We start from the raw sequence: 26,563 nt of genomic DNA on the forward strand, positions 1-26,563 counted from the left end.
TCTTTTTCAGATGCTTATGACAAAAGGACTTGGAATTATCTGTCTAAATATGTCAAAATAGCCATTATTTCCTTCCACAAATGAGGGAACAGGATTGGGGATTAACTCTGTGGGATTCAATTGATTTTGCACTTGGCATAGTATATGGAAACAGTTTACAACATTTGGGCTTGGAGACTCTGGGTTGAATATTTAAACCATTGCTTGAGACATAATCAGTGGATAGAAAATTCTAAGAACAGCAGCCCTACTCCAGAACTTCTAGTGGGTGACATCTGTGGTGAATTAAGTTTCTGTTCAGTCCCAGCTTTAGCTACAGATGTGGAGGTGTAAATGTGCTTTCCAGGAACTGTAGATTATATGAACATGATGTAGACTACTTTTATTAGGAGTTCAAGTACCACATTTCCAGAAATATAAAGAATGACAGCAAGGAAAAAGGCCTTTAGAGTTTAAATTACAACCACATCTAATGAACTCAGAGGTGTTTTTCACTTGCTAGGGTATTGCTTTTCAACTCCTGTAGCTTAAATGTATCTAGTGATCGTAACAGTAAATATGGTTTCCAAAGGTATCCCAAGAGGTATCATTAGTCACATATTACATCCTTTTCTAATTTGTACACTTTCCATGTTTCAGGGTTTCACAGGACTGCCGAAACCTCCAGAATTTCATGTTTCCCTCAGCAGTCTACAATAACCCTTAATCTGAATGACATGTATTATTTCCTCAGCAAACATGTGATGTGGGAAGCTTAGTAAAAGATTTATTATAAGAAAAGGCTCGATGTTTTATTTCCTCCCCTAATTGAATTCATTATTGCTCTCTGTTTAGAAATGCTATGTTGATGTATTACACCTCAGAACAACTATGCACGTGCCATCTGCAGCAGGAAGGTTTATTAGACTACAAATCAGGATACAGATGTTGGAGGGAAAGCTACGTATGCTAAGTCATAGCACATTAAAGCACATTTTAAATCTATATATCATGGTGGTCCAGCAGATTTCTATTTTTTTAAATTAGGTATTGGTACTTATGAAAATTCAGGAACTAGAAGCCCTCTCTTCATATACACGATAGATGAAGTGATAAGCTGCTGAGGTGATAAGTATAACCCTGTAGGTGGGGAAAAGGACTAAGTAACTTCAAAAGAAAAAGCTCACATTCTTATTCCGTAATACTAGTGAAAAGATCCACATTTAAAGTCGGCATTCTAAACCAAATGAGCAGATAAGTCTTTTGGGAGTGTAAATGATCACAGTTTTATTGATCTTTTTCACAAATTTAGATTTTCATCCATTTACTAGAAGAGCATTTACTGAGTACCTGTTACTTGCTAGGTGACTCTAGGATGTGCTCTAGGATTTTATTAAAACGAGACTCAGTTATATTATTTTGATGCAAGAGGAGTTGTTTAATTTTTCTTTCTTTCTCCAACTGTTCAAGTTCAGGCCCAATAATGGACAAATTGCCCCCAGAAAGTTTACAAGAATATATCAACTACTTCATTGCTTGAAAGAATTAGAGGAACCTTGGTCAGCACAGCTGAGAGGATTGCTTTCCTGAGAGATGACGTGATTCTCTTCCATTAGACTCACAAAAATATAACTCAATTGTATCAATCTTAAACAAATAAAATCTAGGATGCTCACATTTTCTAGAAGGATTAATGTTCTGTAGATCTATTGATCTTCTACATTCTTCTTAAAGTATCCAGGGTAATCATTAACAATACTTTGTTTTGATTTACTTGCCTGGTGTCTGAGGCTCTTCCAGCTCTCTACAATACATTTGCGCTTTATTCATGATGCTTATTCTGTAGATAAAGACAACACATTACTGGCATTTGTAATTGGGAGGCTTAAAATTTTTAAAAATAAAATTAGAGATAATCTAATGTTTAGATTAGGGTTAGATTTTTAAATAGGGTATAGAACTTCAAAAGAAGGTGGTTTTCTCTTTCCCTGGAAATATTCAGAAAACAGTCTACCTTTGGTCTTCCGGGAAGCACAGGCAAGGGCAATGATTCAAGAAACCACTGTAAGAATGCAGATCTCACCCAGTAAAGGAGAGTACCTTACTTCCTATTAAGCATAGTTAGATGGGTGATTATTATTAATCATATATAGCATTTGCATAACAATGAAGTTTGGATGGCACTATCATACACTGTCTCATTTACCATATTAAGGAAGCATGTATTCATTCCTCAAATATTTTATAAATGCCTACTAGGTGCCAGACTGCATACTTTGTACTTGGAATGCAAAGGTGAGTAAGACAAATTCTCAGTGAGCTTACTTTCTAGTTGAGGAATACAATGTTATTAAATAAAATGTGTTATAATACAGACATGATGAAGTACTGAGGCAACATGGGGTTACTAGTATTTTAGCCTCACTTTACAGAAAAAAAAACTGACCAAAAATATTGATATTAATATTATAGGGCAGTTTTAACAATTAAATGAGAGATTGTATTAAGTTACTTAGTACAATGACAGCCCATAGTAGGGAGTCCATAAATGTTATTTCAAAGAAGTAGCAGCATAGAGTAACAGTTTGGAGAATGGATTCTGTATCAAACCTTTTGGCTTGGATCCTGGCTACGTCTTAGTTTGTGTGGCCTCGGGAAAGTTATATGATATATCTAGATCTCAGTTTCCCCAGGGCTAAGATGGGAATAACAATCATAACCACTTCTCAGGGCTGTTGTTTTCAGAATCAAGTTGTCGCACATGTTCAAAAGAAGTTATTCATGGCAAAGATCAAAGCTGGGAGCAGGTCCAGAAACTATATCACACCAAACTTATAGTTATCCTCTCATAAAATAGAGATATTGTGGCCCTGAAGAGTGAGATGTCCTTATTTTTACCATAGGGAGGAGAACTCCCTAGCAAATAGTTCAAGCTAGGAGAAGGCAGCAAAGAATATTTGGCATCTTGAGGGTTAGAGGGAAAACTGGCCTGAAGAGAGAGGGCCAAAAAGAGAGGGAAAGCATGGTATGACACCAATAGGGGTTAGGGGAATGCAACTTGGGCAGAGGTTGGACTGGACAAAGCAGAGGGAAATGGCTTCAAGAAGAGAGGAGGAATATGCCATCCACACATCTCCTAGCACTAAATAAGGGATAATCTTTCCAATATGTCCAATCTGTATTTTGCTAAGTGGGGGGTATTTATTTTTATTGGATAATTCCTAAAATGTTATAAACAGAGCTTAACTAAGTAAGAGTATCCAAAACAGCCCAATAATTATCTTTCAAGGTGTCTGGTACCAACATGCTCTTTTCTCTCATTTGGATTCCCACAAAGAAACTGTTGGACATGAAAAAAAGAGGCAGATATTGATTCATAATATGTCTCATGATACTGAGAGAATTTTCCTGATTGCAATTTTTCATTTCATTTTTTGAATGAGTGATTTAAACGTTCTTTCTGTACATAATGGGACAGGAATTGTATAACTATTCCCACAATCCAATTTTAGAACATTTTCAGAGAATGAAGGAGTTTTAACCTGTGATTTAAATGCTACCAGTTTATGGATCTCTGTTCTTGTACCAGAGACAATCTGAAGATTCTCTCCAGAAGTAAACATCCTAAACAGCAATCACCAACATTAAAACATGAGCCTGTTTTACTCTTTGAGTGGCTAGCTTCCTGTGAAAGAATGGACATTGCCTCTCTTCTTTTGTTACCTTTCTGATAATATTGGCTATGCTGTAGGCCAATGTATTACATTAGAGAGCATTTCGAGGAAAAAGTCCCTTAAAGCTCCTTATATATATTACAATTTTCTGCTATACATCATTATTACTAAAATGATTCAAAGCTAGTGTAGCATGTTTAGGCAAGCTCAGATACTTGGCAGTAAAACACAATTCTTTTAATAGCCTAGCTCCAATGGGTAACCCTTTGAAAAAGGCATTTATTGTTAGTTCTGTTAGCTATTGAACCAGTCTTTGCATACTTCGATGCATAAGCATACAAATGGAAATTTTTATTTTAAGTTCTGTGCTATACTTTGCATATGAAACAGAAGTTCTTTAACTATACTGTGGGAAATTCAAATGTATTTCCTCCTCTAGAAAGAAAATTAATCTGAGAACAAGAGTCTACTTTGAGATTGTATAGAAAGGGCAAATACACCCTCTGATATGCTGCTTAGTCCTGATCCCCACCCCACCTCATTCCAGTACCCTCATTAACAAGAAGCTGTCAAAATACTTGAACATCATGAAATTAGAATGGTATTCCAACAAAAGATCAAATGCTTAGAAATCCACACCCCAAACCAGGTTATTCTTTCATTCCTAAATCAATAAGCCGGCAAAAACAAGACCATATTTGAGCTGGCAAAACCTCTTATGCCCTTACATTCTGTGAAAACATAAAAGGAAAAAAGAATTCTTCCACATTCTTCACGTGATTTTCCATGAAAGCACTCATTAAATGATGTTTACATATAATGATGACAGAGTGTAGATGGGTGTACTGCTTGGCATTGGAAGGGCAGTGCCCTGGAGTCTTCCTCCAGTTCAATCTTGAAAAAAATAACAGTCCTTTTAGGTTTTTTTTATTATTATACTTTAAGTTTTAGGGTACATGTGCACAACGTGCAGGTTTGTTACATCTATATACACATGTGCCATGTTGGTGTGCTGCACCCATTAACTGTCCTTTTAGTTTTTAGTGTACAAACTTGGCTCAAACCATACTATAAAGTACTTTTGTATGAAGACTGCCATAAAAAAAATCACTGCAGAATGCTCCACTGTCAGTTAGAGTCCGCACAAGCTAATGCAAGCCAGTTATGCACATTAAAATAAACAGCAGAGAATTGGGTGTGAAAACAGTATCAATCAGGCGTGTCCATCTGACCGTTATAACTTTAAAATATCTGTAGAGCAAAGCCAGTTTTCATCAAGGTCACTTACTGCTCAGAAAAAGCTTTTCAGCTTCAACAAAAACATCCAAGAAACAAAATAAGGGGTTTTAAACAAACGATGTTCAAATAGGTGTGTTTCATTTTATGTCACCTGTAAGAAGCAGGGTTTCCATCTAACATGAGATTACCATTCCTATTCCTCTGTAAAGGCACAGTTCTGATAAGTTCAAGGACATGTTTGAAAAATGAATAATCACCTATATTATTATTTCTTTGAGAGCTAATGTGGCTTTTATTGAAGGAAGTCGCCTGAAAGGCTTTTATTGGACAAGCTGTATGCTTGTCCCCCAGAGAGCTGCCCCACAAAAATTCCTCAGAATATGAAAACTCTCCTATTAGCATTAAATTTCAGGCATTATATCTTCAGAAAGCCCTTGTTAAATTTACTTTTGCTGTCTATTGCAGTCTGTAAGGTTTAACGCCAAGCGCTGGATATTTAGATTAGCCCTCTCAATCTCCATTTTACTATCCTTCTCTTTGGAGAGATTAGATAGCTAAACACAGTTTTTCAGAGCACAGACTCTGAAAGTCAAGAATTGGCCTTGCCACTTAATAGTATGACTGGTCAGCTTATACTTACACGGTAGCCTTTCCAGAATACTCTGAGAAACACTATAAAGTGATAGGGATGCAGAAACTGAGCTTATTGAAAACGGAAGAACCAAATAGTAGACTGGTAGCTCCTAACCAGGGAAACAGAGCAGTCCACAGTTCCTGAGTGATTGTGGCCCCAGGCTAAGAAGGTTAACTTACAGTTTCTCAAGTATAAAATAAGGATGAAACTAATAGTATCCAAGTGCTCGGCACAGTGCCCAGCACACAGTAAGAGCCCAAAAGATGTTAGCTAACTTTTTCCTTAGGTCCTTAAGAGGCTCTGGCAGCTGAGAAAAAATGAAAAAGGGCAGAAGCGCCCAAGATACCGAAAAGAAAAAAGGCCAAGGGGAATAAGGTGGCTCCGGCCCCTGCTGTCGTGATGAAGCAGGAGGTTAAGAAAGTGGTGAATCCCCTGCTTGAGAAAAGGCCTAAGAATTTTGGCATTGGACAGGACATCCAGCCCAAAAGAGACCTCACTTGCTTCATGAAATGGTCCCACTATATCAGGTTGCAGTGGCAGAGAGTCATCCTCTGTAAGTGGCTGAAAGTGCATCCTGAAATTAACCAGTTCACCCAGGCCCTGCACCACCAAACAGCTACTCAGTTGCTTAAGCTGGCCCACAACTACAGACCAAACAAGAGAAAGACAAAGCAAGAGAAGAAGCAGAGGCTGTTGGTCCGGGCTGAGAAGAAAGCTTGCAGCAAAGGGGACATCCCCACTAGGAGACCACTTGTCCTTCAAGCAGGAGTTAACACCGTCACCACCTTGGTGGAGAACAAGAAGGCTCAGCTGGTGGTGACTGTACATGATGTGGATCCCATCAAGCTTGTCTTCCTGCCTGCCTTGTGTCATAAAATGGGGGTCTCTTCCCCTGCATTATCAAGAGGAAGGCAAGACTGGGACATATAGTCCACAGGAAGACCTGGATCACTGTCACCTTCACACAGGTGAACTCGGAAGACAAAGAAACTTTGGCTAAGCTAGTGGAAGCTATCAGGACCAACTACAACAACAGATACGATGAGATCTGCCGTCACTGGGGAGGCAATGTCCCGGGTCCCAAATCTGTGGCTCGCATTGCCAAGCTTGAAAAGGCAAAGGCTAAAGAACTTGCCACCAAACTGGGTTAAATGCACACTGTTGAGTTTTCTGTACATAAAAATAATTAAAATAATACAAATTTTAAGAAAAAGAAAAAGGGCAGGAGACCACCCATTGCAGTGGGCTATGCACTGGCTGAAGAATCCTTTTTTTTTTTTTTTTTTTTTGAGACGGAGTCTTGCTCTGTCACCCAGGCTGGAGTGCAGTGGCATGATCCCAGCTCACTGCAAACTCTACCCCCCGGGTTCAAGTGATTCTTCTGCCTTAGCTGGGATTACAGTGATTCTTCTGCCTCAGCTGGGATTACAGGCACCTGACACCATGCCTGGCTAATTTTTATATTTTTAGTAGTGACGGAGTTTCACCATGTTGGTCAGGCTGGTCTCGAACTCCTGGCCTCAAGTTATCTGCCCACCTCAGCCTCCCAAAAGAATCCTTCATCTTTAGTTTGCAGTGAGAAAGAAAGAACCACATAAGACTCTGCAATGGAGATACTGGAGTACAAGATTAGCCAGGGACAACCTTCTAGTTTAATGTGCAGAGTTGCGTGAATCTTTTTGTACTAAGTTTTCAGGAGTCTCCCCACCCTGAATCGGGTGTGCAGCGACTTTTTGATCCATTGGCACATAAGGCAGACACTGTGCCTAGTCTAAACAAGAAATGTTTCTCTCTTCTTCCCTGGTAACAAAACTCCAATTTGTATTCAGGTTTTTGAAAGAGATCCCTTGATTTCAGGAAGGGTAGACCCCTACCTCAACAACAAGGAATGAGCTGAAATTGGTCTAAATCAGTCATAGTAATTTCCTTTTCTTTCCTCAGGGATTGGCCAATAAGTGGGCACATGACTGAATCCTGGCCAAGGAGACAAAGGGAAAGTCCACTAGGGAAGGCTCTCTTCCTAATAAAAAAAGACTCCACAAGTAGAATGTCTCTACCAGTCTTCCTTCTTGTCCTGAACATGGACATGGTGACTGGAGCCACGGTAGCTATATTCTGGCCAGGAAAATGACGAAGAAGCTGGCCCTGAAATCATTAGATTACTGAACTGACTCAGGCAACTGCCTACCTCCGGACTTCTTGTTATGTTAGAAATACGAAGCTCATTTGTTTAGGCCTGTACAGATGACTTTTCTATTTCTTGCAGTCAAATACATTCTGATACTGTGCTTTGTCTACTTATTTCTTACCTCTGCCCTCTGACAGATGAGGCCCAACCCATTTTTCTTACTTGGCTTTATTTGAACAAAGATTCTAATAACCACAAGAAACCACTCTGTTGATAACTCCTCTAATATAAAAGGAAAGAGTCATGTTCTGTAATAAGTATTTTGTATCCAACTGGTTTATAAATTGAAAACACAGTTTAAGCAGAAAGATAAAATCAAATACAGTCTCTTGCCTACTTACTTCTCATCTCTCTCTCTCATTTAGTTCAAAGAGACATAAAGTGACACCACTCCATCATTTTTGACAGAGCCACATGTGTAATGCAAAACATATGCTGAAGTTTTGTAATTACTTGGGTTCCTTGAGCAGAAGAGAGATGAGCTCATTGTATGTTCATGGTCTCTTCTCCTTCTGTGTCACCTGCTACCATACCAGGTTGATGCCCTCTCAGACATCAGTTACTACAAGCAATAATTATCATTATTATTCTAATGCCTTACATATAAATGCTGTTTGGCAATATTTCAGAGTGCTTTTAAGTTAGTTCTCTCCCTGAAGGCTCACAACTCTACCACTTACCTGTCATATCACTCCCATAAAAGATTACTGTAGAGACTCTGAGGGAAGGAATCCTCATTTTAGAGGAGAGATGTCATTTTCCTTCTCCCCTAAGTCTAGCTCTGCTGCAGGCACAAATGGCCTCCTACTATCTGTTCAACCCCACTCCTCTCCTAAACTAATCATGACCAGCACCAAGAGGGTTGTGGAGTTAGTCTTGCTGCCTATAGCAAAGTAAAAATTCACAAGCCTGCCTATGGCCCTCTGGTCCTTCATCCTAGTGTAGGTATTTTTCCCACTCTGATCAGACCTCTGCTAGGATTTTCTAAGGTGATATTGGAATCTCTTACTGGAAGAAGAGTTCTATTCGAATCTTGGGCCTGATTCACTGCCCAGCCTTTGCCGATCACTTAGGCCCACAGACTAGATTTCTGTTCTAAACTGGATTGATCTTCTACTAAAATGTAAGTAATATGAAGCCAGAGAATGTGCTGTTATTTTACTGCACTATCTCTAGCACATAAAACAGATTCTCATTGGTTCACAGCAAGTGATTGGTAAATATCTGTTGAATGAATGAATGACTCTGATAACCGTTCCTCACTAGAGGTTTCTGCTACTGTGTCCTAAACATCAGATTAAACCCCTTGGATACTGACATTAACCTAAGCCCATTCATAGCTGCCTTACCTCTTCAAATGACAAATATGAGCTGTTAGACACCTCTTCACTACAGACCTCCTGTTTCCACCTTCTTTCCTTTTTCCTACTGACCCAGGCAGATGAGGCCTCAGGATGCCAAGCTCTCAGCTGGATCTGCCTAAAATACACCTTGATAAAACAAGACTTTAGAGAGATTATAATACCCTAACAGGGTAGTCCCTAAAAGTTGAAGAACACTGAAAATAAAACTTGTCTCTTATTTCTCCAGATGGCCAGTACGTAGATGAAAAGACAATCAACTGTTATATATTAGCTATCAGGGAAATGCAAATCAAGACCAAATAAGATACCTCTTTACACCCTCTAGGATGGCTATAACCTTAAAAGACCAATAACAAGCGTTGATGAGGAGGCAGAGATATTGGAACACTCATACATTGTTGGAGGGAATGTAAAATAGTGAAGCCACTTTAGACAATGGCTGAGCAGTTCCTCAACATGTTAAACATAGAGTTACCACATGACCCAGCAAATGCACTCCTAGGTATTTACTCAAGAGAAATGAAAACATATGTCCATGCAAAACTTGTCTGCAAATGCACACAGCAGCATTATTCATTATGACCAAAAAGTGAAAAAAAAAGTAAATGACCATCCTCTGATGAGAAACAAAATGTGATATATCTGTAGATGAAATGATATTGTGCAATAAAAAGGAATAAGGTACTGTTATAAATAACACAACATGGATGAACCTTGGAAACATTATGCCAAGTAAAAAAAGCCAGACACAACAGACCACAGCTTATATGAGTCCATTCACATGAAATGTCCAGAATAGGCAAAGCCATAGAGACAGGAAGTAAATTAATGGGTGTCAGGGGCTGAGGGAAAGAAAAATGAGGAATGAGTGCTAGTGAGTACAAGATTTCTTTTTGGGGGTGACAAAAATGTTCTAAAACCAGAAAAGAGTAACAGTTGTACAACTTTATGAGTATAATAAAAACCAGCAATTGTACTTTGTTTTCTTTTTTTGAGACAGAGTCTCATTGTGCCACCCAGGCTGGAGTGCAGTGGCACAATCTTGGTTTACTGCAAGCTCTGCCTCCCAGGTTCATGCCATTCTCCTGCCTCAGCCTCCGGAGTAGCTGGGACTACAGGCGCCCGCCACCAGGACTGGCTAATTTTTTGTATTTTTTAGTAGAGACGGGGTTTCACTGTGTTAGCCAGGATGGTCTCGATTTCCTGACATCGTGATGTGCCTGCCTCGGCCTCCCAAAGTGCTGGGATTACAGGCGTGAGCCACCGCACCCGGCCAATTGTACATTTTAAAAAGATTAATTTTATAGTATGTGAATTATATCTCAACAAAGCTATTACAAAACAACAAACCTCCTCCTTTTACAATGTTTTTGGGGCCAGAAGAGTAATATGAGATGAGGCTGAGATGAAAACTGGGTCTTCTGCTTCTTCCCTCTTCTTTTCTTCCTTCCTTCCCACTGCTCCTCCCAATCACTCTATCACTGTTGCCCTGAGGCACTCACCTGCTCCATCAGTCCCCAGAAACAGTAACAGGTATAGAGGCAACAGAAAAATCACTTTACCATGCTCCCATTACTGCAGCCCATTAAAGCCAGGGACAAACTACCCTGGCTGTCCAAAAGCAAAAAATGCCTTTGTCTAGGACAGCATTCTTCTCATAAATTACAATAATGCAAATGTAAAATATAATTTTTTTCATCCTATTTGTGAACTAAAACAAAATACTTAAAACATTTTCATTTTACCTTTAATATATTCTTAAAGTAAAGATAATGGAAATCTGAATTATAAATTTTTTACTTACTCACCATTTAAACCACATTGTTTCTATTTTCTCTTCCTCTTATTGCTGAGCAATGAAAATTCCTTTGTTACAAAATATAGAAAAATATGTTCCTTGGATAGTCTAACTTCCAGAACCACTATATATTCCACCTTTACTTTCAACAATTAATCCTCAGTCTAAAAGGGGAAAACAAGATAATCCCTCATTTAAATGATCAATGGAAGGAATTCATACAGAATAGCAGACAACTCTCACAACTCTATCATTCAGAACTTAACAAAATTTTTAAAATAATATTTCAGAAACATAAATATATCAATATTTTAACAGCAAAATTTTCTGTCTCTCCTAGGCTTCTAGCACATATATATCTCCATTCTTGAGCCTTACTACATGCCAGGCGCTGTGCTGGTACTTCACATATGTTATCTAATTTTATTCTCATTACAATTCTTTCTGTCAACCCAGGAGACTTCCAGTTTGAGACAAGAGAAAAAAAGGGTGGTAGTCAACTCGGGAATTGAGTTGGGGTACCTGCTTCAAAATATCTCTTTTGATTTGTTATTTTACCTGAAATCCCACCATTAAATCCCACCCCTGGATTTGACGATTTTTCTCTCTGGCTTAAGCTATAATCAAACAGGACTGAAGTCTCATAGATTCTGGAAGCTCAGATTTAAAGCAAGTGTGGTAAGGATAGGCAATGGAGACCAGAGAACCCAAAGCCTAACTCAGCAGTTTGGCCCAAGGAGCTGTCCCCATATGAAGATCATTGGTCACAACTCTTATTTCTTAGAAGGTCCTGACAGATGTGATTCTACAAGGACAGAGTTGTTTTCAGAGTCCCTATTTTCTTGGTTTGTTCATCTCCTACCTGCTATTTCACTGGCTTCTGATAAAAGATTGTTTTTTAAAAACTCTGTCTACCCACTACTAAGGCTGAGAAAGTTTGAGTGATTTGCCCAGTATCACAGAGTAAGTGATAGAACTAAGTAAGTGATTGAACCCTCACAAAGTTGGTGTTCTCAATTACTTCTCGGCATTTTTTTCCCACTATACTAGTATAATTCATGCGTTGTTAAGAAGTAACCCAAAAAATGTTTGTTTTGGGTCCCTCCAACTACTTACTTTACTTCCCAAATATCATTTCCCTGATGACTTCTCAAAACTGACTTTCAAATTGTTTTATTTATGCTTGGATGAAAAATGGCTAAATGGCTGGCTTTCCCAGAATATCTTCATTTTGATAAAAACCAAAATTTAAACTAAAACAATGAAGATTTAACTTTAGAATTTCAAACGTTATGAAGAATTGAGGTTAGCTCAAAGTATGACTAAGTGGATTTAGCAGAAATATCTTAAACTTGGAAAATATGAAAGACCCTTCAGCAAACTGAAACTTGTTTTCAGCATTATACTACTATAAATAGAACTATAGTTCAAAGAGGGTTTTTTCCAAGCTCCTAATTTAAATCAGCAAAAGAGTGGTTTCAGGTTCCCACAACACGAGCCATTTGATGGGATATTTTATCAAAAAATATGAAAAACAATATTGCTGTGATGCTTTTAAAGGGGAGATAAGAAGAATGGCTGTTAGCCGAAAGTCCTTTATTCTTGATTTAAAGAAAAAAGACAAGAGGGAAAGCCATGCTTTTTAAATTCTTCTCAGTCTGGTTTCTCTGACAAACCTGTTTGATAGGCATCAGGGACCTGAAGCAGTGCTTCCAGGGAAAAAGTAGCCATCACTCATGGTTCATCGGATTTCTGTGACAGAATGATCACATTCTGTAGAACTTGGCATAAGCACATCATTATTAAGCCTTGCTTTAGCATTTCTTAACTGATCACGGATGCCGCAGTCCTCGGTGGCTCCTCTCTGTTGGCACTGTTTGTAGTTATTTGACCTTTTCTCAGTGGATAATCCACACAGAAAGCCCTAATTACTTCCCCAGCTTTGACCAGCCAGCAGTGTGAATAATCAATGACACTCACTTAGGTATTGCACAATCAGATGCTTATGGTGTTTAAAGAACATTTTTCCTTTGACCTGCCACAGCTGTAAGACAATTACAAGCAGTAAAGCTGCTGTTGTAATCACAAGATGACCATGTGACCTTGTAGGTTTAAAGTTGATGACTGGGGCCTTGACTGGGACGTAGTCAAGATACAGAACATATTTTGGGAGAGAAAGGAAGCTTCATTGTATACTAATGTGACATGCTCAGCCCCAAGAGCAGTGTTCTGAAATATTGACAAATCACAAGACTCATATTGGCAGGTAAAATTCAGCATTTATATCCATGGCCTCAGCTACTTCTTTCCATTGTACATAAAATAGTAAATAAATAAGAATAGAAAAAATACTGAAGTCTATCCATACCTGTCTCTAAACTTTTTAAGGTAGAAATGAAGATAAAAATGGAAGTAAGTTGTCCTATCTAAACAGATATTTACAGGTTTCTAGAATGTTAAATTTTTTTAATGTATTCAAATTGCAATGAATCCTTATGAACTCTCAGGCCAACTTCCCCCACAAAGATCACTATTAAAAAGATGTGAGGTCTGGGGTTCTTTGAAATAATGACTAATTACCAAATTACATATAAAGCTATAACATAAGTTGTAGGAAAATGAAATATGATATTTCTAATAGAGTATTGTTCCTGGAAACACTAATGTATTGAAAATCCTTTGGAAACAAGGACTGATCATGTAAAGTTTGGGAAACATAGGATACGATATCCTTTTCATGGAGATTTACAATGTACAATTAGCATATTAAAGGTTCTGGAATGTGTTTCTCAAAACAATTTTGGGAATGCTAGTTTATAGGTCTTTTTTTCCTTGTTATTACCATCTTATATAAAAATTGAATTTATAAATATGAGTTTTTGCCTCAGAATGTGAATGAGTAGACTTTCTACTTCACTTTTCAGAAAGTTTTGTACTTATTTATTAAAAGGAACACAAAATAAGATCAGTAAAAACAATCAAGAAAACAAGTTGGTAGAACAATGAAACAGTTATGTTCCTGGCAGAAAAGATGAAGAAAAGGACATGTCCTAAATAAGGGACACAGCAGAGGAGAGTTTTGGAATGGAAAAGGCCTCAGATAAAGGAAAGGAAGGGAAGGTGTGAGGTTAACACACAGACCGTCTTCTCCTTTTTCAAACTGAAGGCTGTTCTGATTTAATCCGGCAAAAGAAGGCAAACCAGCTCATCAGCATGCAATTGATGATTTATCCAGCTTGCTGTCAGACAGAGCACTGTGTAAAGACACAGGAGAGAATGAGGAAAAACAGGCAAACCTTAGTGAGTAAGCCAAGAAGGCAAATCACTGAAAAAACACACACACAGTAAAAAGACTGCACATTTGCTGGTATGATCTTGATTAATCCCAAAACAGCTGAAGCTTTCATGTTTGGGGCTCCTAGGATGTGTAATGCAAGTTTTTACTCATACTAGCAGAATCCAATTCATAGTATTTGTAGTAAATGAGCTGATTTTTAAAACATCACTTTTAGGTTCAGCAGGCATCACTGTGTTTTCCTGTAGTGTATGCCATGTTTGAGTGATATTTATAATTATTTCCTTATATATGTTTATTGCTTTGTTGGAAGATGAGGCCTATATTTTTCTGCAGTATACAGCACCCCAGGATTAGGGTGGATTTACCTCTTATTCTGCAATACTGTCTTTCAAGGACCCAATAACTCTGTATAACTAGTTCCAGCTTGTAATGTGTCTGGGAATTTTTTGACTTTTGGAATCCATTGATGTCCTCCAGAAACATTCATTCTTAAATGTTGCCAAACCATCAAGAATATGAGGTTATTATAAGGTCAGTAGTAACAGGCAGTTAGAAACATAAGGGGAAAGGGGTTGAGAGGCAGAGGCAGCAGCAGCATCAGGAACATTTACCCATGCATATTGCTGACCAACTAATTTTTTCTGCAATTCTATAAAACTCAGTCTTTTAATTAAAGGCCTCCCAGTGAATAGGGCAAGACAATGTGTGGAATGTATTCAGGATTGCTACCTCTAGTCATACATTTTACCTCCTCAACCCTTTAATGTCAGTTTACAGCCTCTATATAACTGGTAGCACCATAGATCCCATTCTAAATCTGAGCAAGAAAAGAATTAAAAAAATGAACAAAGCCTCCAAGAAGGCTGGGCACAGTGGCTCATGCCTGTAATCCCAGAACTTTGGGAGGCCGAGGCAGGTGGATCACGAGGTCAGGAGATCGAGACCATCCTGGCTAACATGGTGAAACCTCATCTCTACTAAAAATACAAAAAAATTAGCCGGTTGCGGTGGCGAGTGCCTGTAGTCCCAGCTACTCGGGAGGCTGAGAGAGGGGAATGGTGTGAACCCGGGAGGCAGAGTTTGTAGTGAGCCGAGATTGCGCCACTGCACTCCAGCCTGGGTGATACTGCAAGACTCCGTCTCAAAAAAAAAAAAAAAAAAAAGCCTCCAAGAAATATGGGACTATGTGAAAAGACCAAATCTACGTCTGATTGGTGTACCTGAAAGTGACGGGGAGAATGGAACCAAGTTGGAAAACACTCTGCAGGATATTATCCAGGACAACTTCCCCAACCTAGCAAGGCAGGCCAATATTCAAATTCAGGAAATACAGAGAACACCACAAAGATACTCCTCGAGAAGAGCAACTCCAAGACACATAATTGTCAGATTCACCGAAGTTGAAATGAAGGAAAAAATGTTAAGGGCAGCCAGAGAGAAAGGTCGGGTTACCCACAAAGGGAAGTCCATCAGACTAACAGCTGATCTCTTGGCAGAAACTCTACAAGCCAGAAGAGAGTGGGGGCCAATATTCAACATTCTTAAAGAAAGAATTTTCAACCCAGAATTTCATATGCAGCCAAATTAAGCTTCATAAGTGAAGGAGAAATAAAATCCTTTACAGACAAGCAAATGCTGAGAGATTTTGTCACCACCAGGCCTGCCCTACAAGAACTCCTGAAGGAAGCACTAAACATGGAAAGGAACAACTGGTACCAGCCACTGCAAAAACATGCCAAATTGTAAAGACCATTGAGGCTAGGAAGAAACTGCATCAACTAACGAGCAAAATAACCAGCTAACATCATAATGACAGGATCAAATTCACACATAATAATATTAACCTTAAATGTAAATGTGCTAAATGCTCCAATTAAAAGACACAGACTGGCAAATTGGATAGAGTCAAGACCCATCAGTGTGCTGTATTCAGGAAACCCATCTCATGTGCAGAGACGCACATAGGCTCAAAATAAAGGGATGGAGGAATATCTACCAAGCAAATGGAAAACAAAAAAAGGCAGGGGTTGCAATCCTAGTCTCTGATAAAACAGACTTTAAACCAACAAAGATCAAAAGAGACAAAGAAGGCCATTACGTAATGGCAAAGGGATCAGCTCAACAAGAAGAGCTAACTATCCTAAATATATATGCACCCAATACAGGAGCACCCAGATTCATAAAGCAAGTCCTTAGAGACCTACAAAGAGACTTAGACTCCCACACAATAATAACGGGAGACTTTAACACCCCACTGTCAACATTAGACAGATCAATGAGACAGAAAGTTAACAAGGATATCCAGGAACTGAATTCAGCTCTGCACCAAGTGGATCTAATAGACATCTACAGAACTCTCCACCCCAAATCAATGGAATATACATTCTTCTCAGCACCACACCACACCTATTCCAAAATTGACCACATAGTTGGAATAACGCACTCCTCAGCAAATATAAAAGAACAGAAATGATAACAAACTGTCTCTCAGACCACAGTGCAATCAAACTAGAACTCAGGATTAAGAAACTCACTCAAAACCGCTCAACTACATGGAAATTTAACAACCTGCTCCTGAATGACTACTGGGTACATAACGAAATGAAGGTAGAAATAAAGATGTTCTTTGAAACCAATGAGAACAAAGACACAACATACCAGAATCTCTGGGACACATTCAAAGCAGTGTGTAGAGGGAAATTTATAGCACTAAATGCCCACAAGAGAAAGCAGGAAAGATCTAAACTTGACACCCTAACATCACAATTAAAAGAACTAGAAAAGCAAGAGCAAACACATTCAAAAGCTAGCAGAAGGCAAGAAATAACTAAGATCAGAGCAGAACTGAAGGAGATAGAGACACAAAAAAACCCTTCAAAAAGTCAATGAATCCAGGATCTGCTTATTTGAAAAGATCAACAAAATTGATAGACCGCTAGCAAGACTAATAAAGAAGAAAAGAAAGAAGAATCAAATAGATGCAATAAAAACTGACAAAGGGGATATCACCACCAATCCCACAGAAATACAAACTACCATCAGAGAATACTATAAACACCTCTACGCAAATAAACTAGAAAATCTAGAAGAAATGGATAAATTCCTTGACACATACAACCTCCCAAGGCTAAAACAGGAAGAAGTTGAATCTCTGAATAGACCAATAACAGGCTCTGAAATTGAGGCAATAATTAATAGCTTACCAACCAAAAAGAGTCCAGGACCAGATGGATTCACAGCTGAATTCTACCAGAGGTACAAGGAAGAGCTGGTACCATTCCTTCTGAAACTGTTCCAATCAATAGAAAAAGAGGGAATTCTCCCTAACTCATTTTATGAGGCCAGCATCATCCTGATACCAAAGGCTGGCAGAGACGCAACAAAAAAAGAGAATTTTAGACCAATATCCCTGAACATCGATGCAAAAATCCTCAATAAAATACTGGCAAACTGAACCCAGCAGCACATCAAAAAGTTTATCCACCATGATCAAGTGGGCTTCATCCCTGGGATGCAAGGCTGGTTCAATATATGCAAATCAATAAATGTAATCCAGCATATAAACAGAACCAAAGACAAAAACCACATGATTATTTCAATAGATACAGAAAAGGCCTTTGACAAAATTCAACAGCCTTCATGCTAAAAACTCTCAATAAATTAGGTATTGATGGGACGTATCTAAAAATAATAAGAGCTGTTTATGACAAACCCACAGCCAATATCATACTGAATGGGCAAAAACTGGAAGCATTCCCTTTGAAAACTGGCACAAGACAGGGATGCCCTCTCTCACCACTCCTATTCAACATAGTGTTGGAAGTTCTGGCCAGGGCAATCAGGCAGGAGAAGGAAATAAAGGGTATTCAATTAGGAAAAAAGGAAGTCAAATTGTCCCTGTTTGCAGATGACATGACTGTATATCTAGAAAACCCCATCATCTCAGCCCAAAATCTCCTTAAGCTGATAAGCAACTTCAGCAAAGTCTCAGGATACAAAATCAATGTGCAAAAATCACAAACATTCGTATACACTGATAACAGACAAACAGAGAGTCAAATCATGAGTGAACTCCCATTCACAATTGCTTCAAAGAGAATAAAATACCTAGGAATCCAACATACACGGGATGCGAAGGACCTCTTCAAGGAGAACTACAAACCACTGCTCAACGAAATAAAAGAGGACACAAACAAATGGAAGAACATTCCATTATCATGGATAAGAAGAATCAATATTGTGAAAATGGCCATATTGCCCAAGGTAATTTATAGATTCAATGCCATCCCCATCAAGCTACCGATGACTTTCTTCACAGAATTGGAAAAAACGACTTTAAAGTTCATATGGAACGAAAAAAGAGTCCGCATTGCCAAGTCAATCCTAAGCCAAAAGAACAAAGCTGGAGGCATCACACTACCTGACTTCAAACTATACTACAAGGCTACAGTAACCAAAACAGCATGGTACTGGTACCAAAACAGAGATATAGACCAATGGAACAGAACAGAGCCCTCAGAAATAATACCACACATCTACAACTATCTGATCTCTGACAAACCTGACAAAAACAAGAAATGGGGAAAGGATTCCCTATTTAATAAATGGTGCTGGGAAAACTGGCTAGCCATATGTAGAAAGCTGAAACTGGATCCCTTCCTTACACCTTATATAAAAATTAATTTGAGATAGATTAAAGACTTAAATATTAGACCTAAAACCATAAAAACCCTAGAAGAAAACCTAGGCATTACCATTCAGGACATAGGCATGGGCCAGGACTTCATGTCTAAAACACCAAAAGCAATGGCAACAAAAGACAAAATTGACAAATGGGATCTAAGTAAACTAAAGAGCTTCTTCACAGCAAAAGAAACTACCATCAGAGTGAACAGGCAACCTACAACATGGGAGAAAAAATTTGCAATCTACTCATCTGACAAAGGGCTAATATCCAGAATCTATAAAGAACTCCAACAAATTTACAAGAAAAAAACAAACAACCCCATCAAAAAGTGGGCGACGGATATGAATGGACACTTCTCAAAAGAAGACATTTATGCAGCCAACAGACACACGAAAAAATGCTCATCATCACTGGCCATCAGAGAAATGCAAATCAAAACCACAATGAGATACCATCTCACACTAGTTAGAATGGCAATCATTAAAAAGTCAGGAAACAACAGGTGCTGGAAAGGATGTGGAGAAATAGGAACACTTTTACACTGTTGGTGGGACCATAAACTAGTTCAACCATTGTGGAAGTCAGTGTGGTGATTCCTCAGGGATCTAGAAATAGAAATACCATTTGACCCAGCCATCCCATTACTGGGTATATACCCAGAGGAATATAAATCATGCTGCTATAAAGACACATGCACATGTATGCTTATTGCAGCACTACTCACAATAGCAAAGACTTGGAACCAACCCAAATGTCCAACAATGATAGACTGGATTAAGAAAATGTGGTACATATACACCACGGAATACTATGCAGCCATGAAAAATGATGAGTTCATGTCCTTTGTAGGGACATGGATGAAGCTGGAAACCATCATTCTCAGCAAACTATCACAAGGACAAAAAAAACAAACACTGCATGTTCTCACTCATAGGTGGGAATTGAACAGTGAGAACACATGGACACGGGAAGGGGAACATCACACACCGGGGCCTGTTGTGGGGTGGGGGGAGGGGGGAGGGATAGCATTAGGAGATATACCTAATGTAAATGACAACTTAATGGGTGCAGCACACCAACATGGCACACATATACATATGTAACAAACCTGCATGTTGTGCACATGTACCCTAGAACTTAAAGTATAATAAAAAAAATTAAAAAGTGTGTACATGCACAAACATGTTTTTAATAAAAGAAGGAGGAAATACTCATGACAATTACAGTACTTGTTTCTGCAACTGGTCATGTGGTAGTAGCTGGTATTGATGACTGCCTTCTTCTACTACCCATTCTGTGTATCCCCTTTGCCTTCAGCAAGCACCTAAGCAGGTTGTGGTATTTTCCATGGTGGGGTGACCCATTCCTTCATTCCGGAAGGGTTTGGGGCCATTTGTTGTAGTCCTGCCTGGACTGGGCTGTTGTAGTTTCCCATTGATCTTAATCACAGGGCATGGTAATACCAAGAGACGCCCTAATGCATCTCCTGTATTCCATGCATACTCTTCTTTACCTCTGCTGTGGAGTAGTAGACTGATTTCATCTTGATAGTCGGGGTCAATCACCCCAGCCAACACTCTAACTCCCATCTTAGCCTGTTGACTTAAAGGCAGGAGGAGCCCAAAGTGTCCAGATGCAATTGTAACTTTCCAGTTTAATAGAATTGTTATTGTGTTTCCTGGTAGTAGTGTTCCTCCCTCTGGAACTAAGACCTCTAGGCCAGCAGGATGTAATGCTGTGGGAATAGGAAGCAAAAATTTTGCTAGTGGATCACTAGGGGTGGTAGTGAGTGGTGCCACTTCCACTTCCACCCCTTGATTCCTGGACCTGTGAATCCTGGCTATGGGAGAAACAGTACCATATATTGGACACTGATTCAGAACATATACAGCCTTCTGGAGAACTTTACCCCAGCCCTTCCAGGTATTGTCACCTAGTTGATGTTGTAATTGTGACTTCAAAAGGCTATTCCACCATTCTATCAATCCAGCTGCTTCAGGATGATCGGGAGCTTGGTAAGACCAGTGAATTACAGGAGCATGAGCCCACTGCCACACTTCTTTAGCTGTAAAGTGAGTGCCTTGGTCAGAGGCAATGCTGTATAGAACACCATGATGGTGGATAAAGCATTCCATGAGTCCATGGATGGTAGTCTTGGCAGAAGCATTGCATGCAGGATAAGCAAACCCATATCCAGAGTAAGTGTCTCTATTCCAGTGAGGACAAACTTCTGCCATTTCCATGATGGAAGAGGTCCAATGTAATCAACCTGCCACCAGGTAGCTGGCTGATCACCCTGAGGAATGGTGTCATATCGAGGGCTCAGTGTTGGTCTCCGCTGCTGGCAAATTGGGCTCTCAGCAGTCACCATAGCCAGGTCAGCCTTGGTGAGTGGAAGTCCATGTTGCTGAGCCCATGCTTAACCTCCATCCCTGCCACCATGGCCACTTTGTTCATGGGCCCACTGGACGATGACAGGGTGGCTGGGGAAAGTGGCTGAGTGGTGTTCACAGAACGGGTCGTCCTATCCACTTAATTATTAAAATCCTTCTCCGCTGAGGTCACCCATTGGTGAGCACTCACATGGGATAGAAATATCTTCACAGTTTTTGACCACTCAGAGAGGTCCATACACATACCTCTTCCCCAAATTTCTTTGTCACCAGTTTTCCAGTCATGCTTCTTCCAAGTCCCTGGTGATCCAGCCAAACCATTGGCTACAGCCCATGAATCAGCGTATAATCGCACATCTGGTCATTTTTTCTTCCATACAAAGTGCACAGTCAGGTGCACTGCTCAAAGTTCTAGCCACTGGGAAGATTTCCCTTCACTGCTGTCCTTCAGGGGTGTCCTAGAAAGGGGCTGTAATGCTGCAGCTGTCCCCTTTTGGGTGGTGCCTGCATATCTTGCAGAACCATCTGTGAACCAGGCCCTAGTCTTCTCTTCTGCTGTCAACTGATCATAGGGAACTCCCCATGAAGCCATCGGTGCAGGCTTGGGGAGAGAAGGCAGAGTGGCAGGAGTGGAGACCATGGGCATTTGAGCCACTTCCTCATGTAACTTACTTGTGCCTTCAGGACCTGCTTGAGCCTGATCCCATATATACCACTTCCATTTGATGATGGAATGCTGCTGTGCATGACCTACTTTATGGCTAGATGGGTCAGAAAGCACCCAGTTCATGATGGGCAGTTTAGGTCACATGGTGACTTGATCATCTGTAGTCAAACATTTAGTTTCCACCAAAGCCCAGTAACAGGCCAATAGCTGTGTCTCAAAAAGAGAGTATCTGCAGAAGACAGCAGGGCCTTGCTCCAAAATCCTAGAGGCCTCTGCTGTGATTCACTTGTGGGGCCTGCCAAATGCTCCAAACAGCATCCCTATCTGCCACTGACACCTCAAGCACCATTGGATCTTCTGAGTTATATGGCCTAAGTGGCAGAGCAGCTTGCACAGCAGCCTGGACCTGTTGCAGAGCCTTCTCCTTTTCTGGACCCCACTCAAAACTGGCAGCATTTCGGGTCACTCGATAAATGAGTTGGAGTAACCTTCCCAAAAGAGGAATGTGTTGCTTCCAAAATCCAAATAGGCCCGCTAGGCTTTGTGCCTCTTTCTTGGTTGTAGGAGGGGCCAAATGCAGCAATTTATCCTTCACCCTAGAAAGAATATCTCAACAGGCCCCACACCACTGGACTCCTAGAAATTTTACTGAGGTAGAAGATCCTGAATTTTCGTTGGATTTATTTCCCATCCTCTGGGCACACAAATGTCTCACCAATAAGTCCAGTGTGTTTACTACTTCTTGCTCACTGGATCCGATCAGCATAATGTCATCATGTCATCAATGTAATGGACCAGTGTGATATCTTGTGGAAGCAAAAAGCGATCAAGGTCTCTCTGAATAAGATTATGACACAAAGCTAGAGAGTTGATATACCCCTGAGGCAAGACAGTAGAGGTATATTGCTGGCCTTGCCAGCTGAAGGCAAATTGCTTCTGGTGGGCCTTATGGACAGGAATGCAGAAAAAGGCATTTGCTAAGTTAGTGGCTGCATATCAGGTACCAGGAGATGTGTTAATTTGCTCAAGCAATGAAACCACATCTGGTACAGCAGCTGCAGTTGGAGTCACCACTTGGTTAAGCTTACGATAATCCACTGTCATTCTCCAAGATCCATCTGTCTTCTGCACAGGCCAAATGGGAGAGTTGAAAGGGGATGTGGTGAGAATCACCCTCCTGCATCTTTCAAGTCCTTTATGGTGACACTAATCTCCACAATCCCTCCAGGGTGTGATGTTGTTTCTGATTTACTATTTTTCTAGGTACAGGCAGCTCTAATGGCTTCCATTTGGCCTTTCCCACCATAATAGCCCTCACTCTACCAGTCAAGGAGCCAATTTGGGGGTTCTGCCAGCTGCTAAGTATGTCTATGCCAATTATGCATTCTGGCACTGGTGAAATGACCACAGGATGAGTCCGGGGACCCACTGGACTCACTGTAAGTCAGATCTGAGCTAAAACTCCATTAATTACCTGACCTCCATAAGCCCCTACTTTAACCAGAGGACTACAGTGACATTTTGGGTCCTTTGGAATCAACGTCAGCTCAGAGCCAGTGTCCAGTAGTCCCCAAAAAGCCTGATTATTTTCCTTTCCAGAATGCACAGGTAATCTGGTAAAAGTCTGGAGGTCTCCATGGGGAAGGATGGGAGAAAGATTAACAGCATAAATTGTCGGTAGTGTAGTGGGATCATTCCTCAAGAGGACCCAGCCTCCCCTTCATTCAAGGGGTTCTGGGTCTGTAAACTGGGCCAAGTCTGGAAATTGATTGAGGGGCTGTGATTCTCTGTTTTTATAATTCGAATTAGTCTTTTGTCCATTCAACGTAGAAGTTTTCTGCTTATATAAATTAAGTAGGAATGCAGTAGGCTTCCTATCAATTTTACTTCTAGGAACACCGTGATTAATTAGCCGATGCCAGACCTCTACAGGAGTCAGGCTATTCTGATTGCTACTTTGCCTCTGCTGTCCATTACAGTAGCTTGCCTTTGATGGTTGAGTGCTGCCACTTGGCCCTTGCCACCTCGGGATTTAATTATTCCCATAGTATTTAAATTTTGTAGTTGAGTGACTGTGGTTCCCACTGTTAGATCTGACATACAGAGAAGAGCAATTACAGGGCTCTTCAAAGTTGCAGCTGCTGCCCTCAAAAATCTGTTTCACAAAGCATTGTTCAAGGGTATATCTTCTGGACCCTCCCAGCCGGGATGAGTAGGTCTAAAGTGACTAATCCACTCCACCTAAACTCAGTCTCCCTAAACCTTTGGATCCCTTCCTCTATATTAAACCAAGGGAGATCAGGCTTTTCCAGCTCACTCACAGTGGGCCATCTTTTAATCCATATTTTAGGTAACCAAGCAAATAAACTATTTTAGCCTTTTTTAACTCCATGAGCTGCAACATTAAATGCAGAATCCCTACTTAGTGGGCCCAAATCAATAAATTCAGCCTGATCTAACTCTATGTTCCTTTGACCATTATCCCACACCCTTAATATCCATTCCCATGCCTGTTCTCCAGATTTCTGCGTATATAAATTAGAAAACTCAAGCAGTTCTTTTCGAGTGTAGTGCACCTCCTCATGGGTCACACTCTGAACCTCACCTCTAGGACTTTAATTATGGGTCCAGAAATAAACAGGGGTGTTGGGGGTGGCTCCTGAAGAGAATCAACATTATCTTGCCTGGCAACTGCCTCAGGGGAGGCCATCGCAGTTGCCTCAGGCACTGCAGGGTTTATCTCCTCAGACAAAGGTGGAAAGGATGATGGCAGTGTGGGTCAGGGAGGGGATATTGTCACTACTGGGGATGGGGAAGCTGTTTCTTCTAGCAAAAGTTTCATCAGAATTTACAAGCGCAGTGTCCCCACCTTCATCAGGGCCACACGTCCCCATTCCAAGTTGCAGGGTCCCACTCTTTTCCAATTAATGCCCTCACTTTAACAGTAGACACCTGGTGAGGTTATGCCTGCACCTTTCTTTGCAAGTCAGCCACTTTCTTGATAAGAGCTATCTGTTTTTCCACAATTTCTGCTCTTTCTCTACAGGAGATAAAACTCCCACTCAGGGCAATCTTAGCGGATTTGAGGCTCAGTATCTGCTTCTGAAGCCAGGAGTTAGAATCTTTGAGTTCATCATTTTCTTTCATCACTGTCCAGTGATCTTAGGAGCAAGCAACCAACTTCATTATGTTCACTGGTTCTCCATATATAGTCAAAGGTATTATGTACAGAGTCACTAAACTCCTTGTCTCTCATGAGTGGCAAATCAGGAGTGTCAAATGCATTTATTTTGTATAACTCTCTAAACAGTTCACACCAAAGACTATCAGTGTTTTCCATACTATTAGAAGTACAGTCCTTAGCATTTTTGGGTCTAACCATATTAAGCAGTCAACTGCAGAAACCCCAAAACCAACAAAAGAACCCCATCCTTAATATTCTGTTTCTCTAGAACCACTCCTGATACCAAAATCTGTATTAGGGTTCTCTAGAGGGACAGAACTAATAGGATATATATGTATAAAAAGGAGAGTTTATCAAGTAGTATTAACTCACATGGTCACAAGGTCCCACAATAGGCTGCAAGCTGAGGAGCAAGGAAGCCAGCCTGAGTCCCAAAGCTGAAGAACTTGGAGCCTGATGTTCGAGGGCAGGAAGCATCCTGCACAGGAGACAGATGTAGGCTGGGGGCTAGGCCAGTCTAGCCTTTTCACGTTTTTCTGCCTACTTTATATTCTGGCTGTGCTGGCAGCCGATTAGATGGTGCCCACCCAGATTAAGGATTTAAGCATTTCCCAGCCCACTGACTCAAATGTTAATGCTTAAGGGTTAAGCATTTCCCAGCCCACTGACTCAAATGTTAATCTCCTTTGGCAACACCCTCACAGACAAACCCAGGATCAATACTTTGCATCCTTCAATCCAATCAAGTTGACACTCAGTATTAATCATCACACTGTCTCAAACAACAACAACAACAAAAACCTTAGCCATCTTGGCCTTAAGATTTGAATATTGCGTTTTTTTATGGAGAACGGAGTGAAGAAAGGGAATTGGGTGAGAATTTGAAAAAGGGGTGGAAGAGGACATGTTTTCCTGCCTGTGGAAATCCATAGATAACAAATTCATATTGTGGAAAGTTTATTTTTAAAAATACTTTGAAATTAGCTTTTAATGTATATCTGTAAACTCAAAGGTATTCACTTTGTTTTTATGTGTTTCTGAATTGATTTGCCACCTGCCTTGGGCCCAGGATACATGAGATTGTTTGAGTCATCATTTGTCCAACAGGCTGCATTCTGAATTAGGGATTCAAACCATTTTCTTGCCTCCCAGAGAAACATTTGAGATTTCATTCACATCTTTCTTGTTACCAAAGCAAAAATTTGAACTCAAAATCCTTTTGAGTGGTAAGGCTCTTTCAAATAAAAAGTATGACTATCATAATATTGTATATATACTAGCACGCACACAATATGTATACCTACACACATATATAATTTTTAAGATCACTATTTAAAACAAAATCTGAAATAATGTGTCCCTCTAGATCTCTTTTGGAATCACTAACTATAGATTTCCTTCAGTTATGGGCTACAGTGCCTGAATGTGCTGAACCCTCTTAGGAGAGCACGGTGGTAA

General features: G+C 40.1%; 1 pseudogene; it reads left to right on the forward strand.

The window, feature by feature from the left end:
* The first annotated feature begins 2,227 nt into the window (after positions 1-2,227).
* LOC101127871 (large ribosomal subunit protein eL8-like) lies at positions 2,228-6,677 on the forward strand (annotated as a pseudogene).
* The last annotated feature ends 19,886 nt before the right edge of the window (positions 6,678-26,563 follow it).

The sequence above is a fragment of the Gorilla gorilla genome, chromosome 6 (assembly GCF_029281585.2).
Source record: "Gorilla gorilla gorilla isolate KB3781 chromosome 6, NHGRI_mGorGor1-v2.1_pri, whole genome shotgun sequence".
Taxonomy (NCBI): Eukaryota; Metazoa; Chordata; class Mammalia; order Primates; family Hominidae; genus Gorilla; species Gorilla gorilla.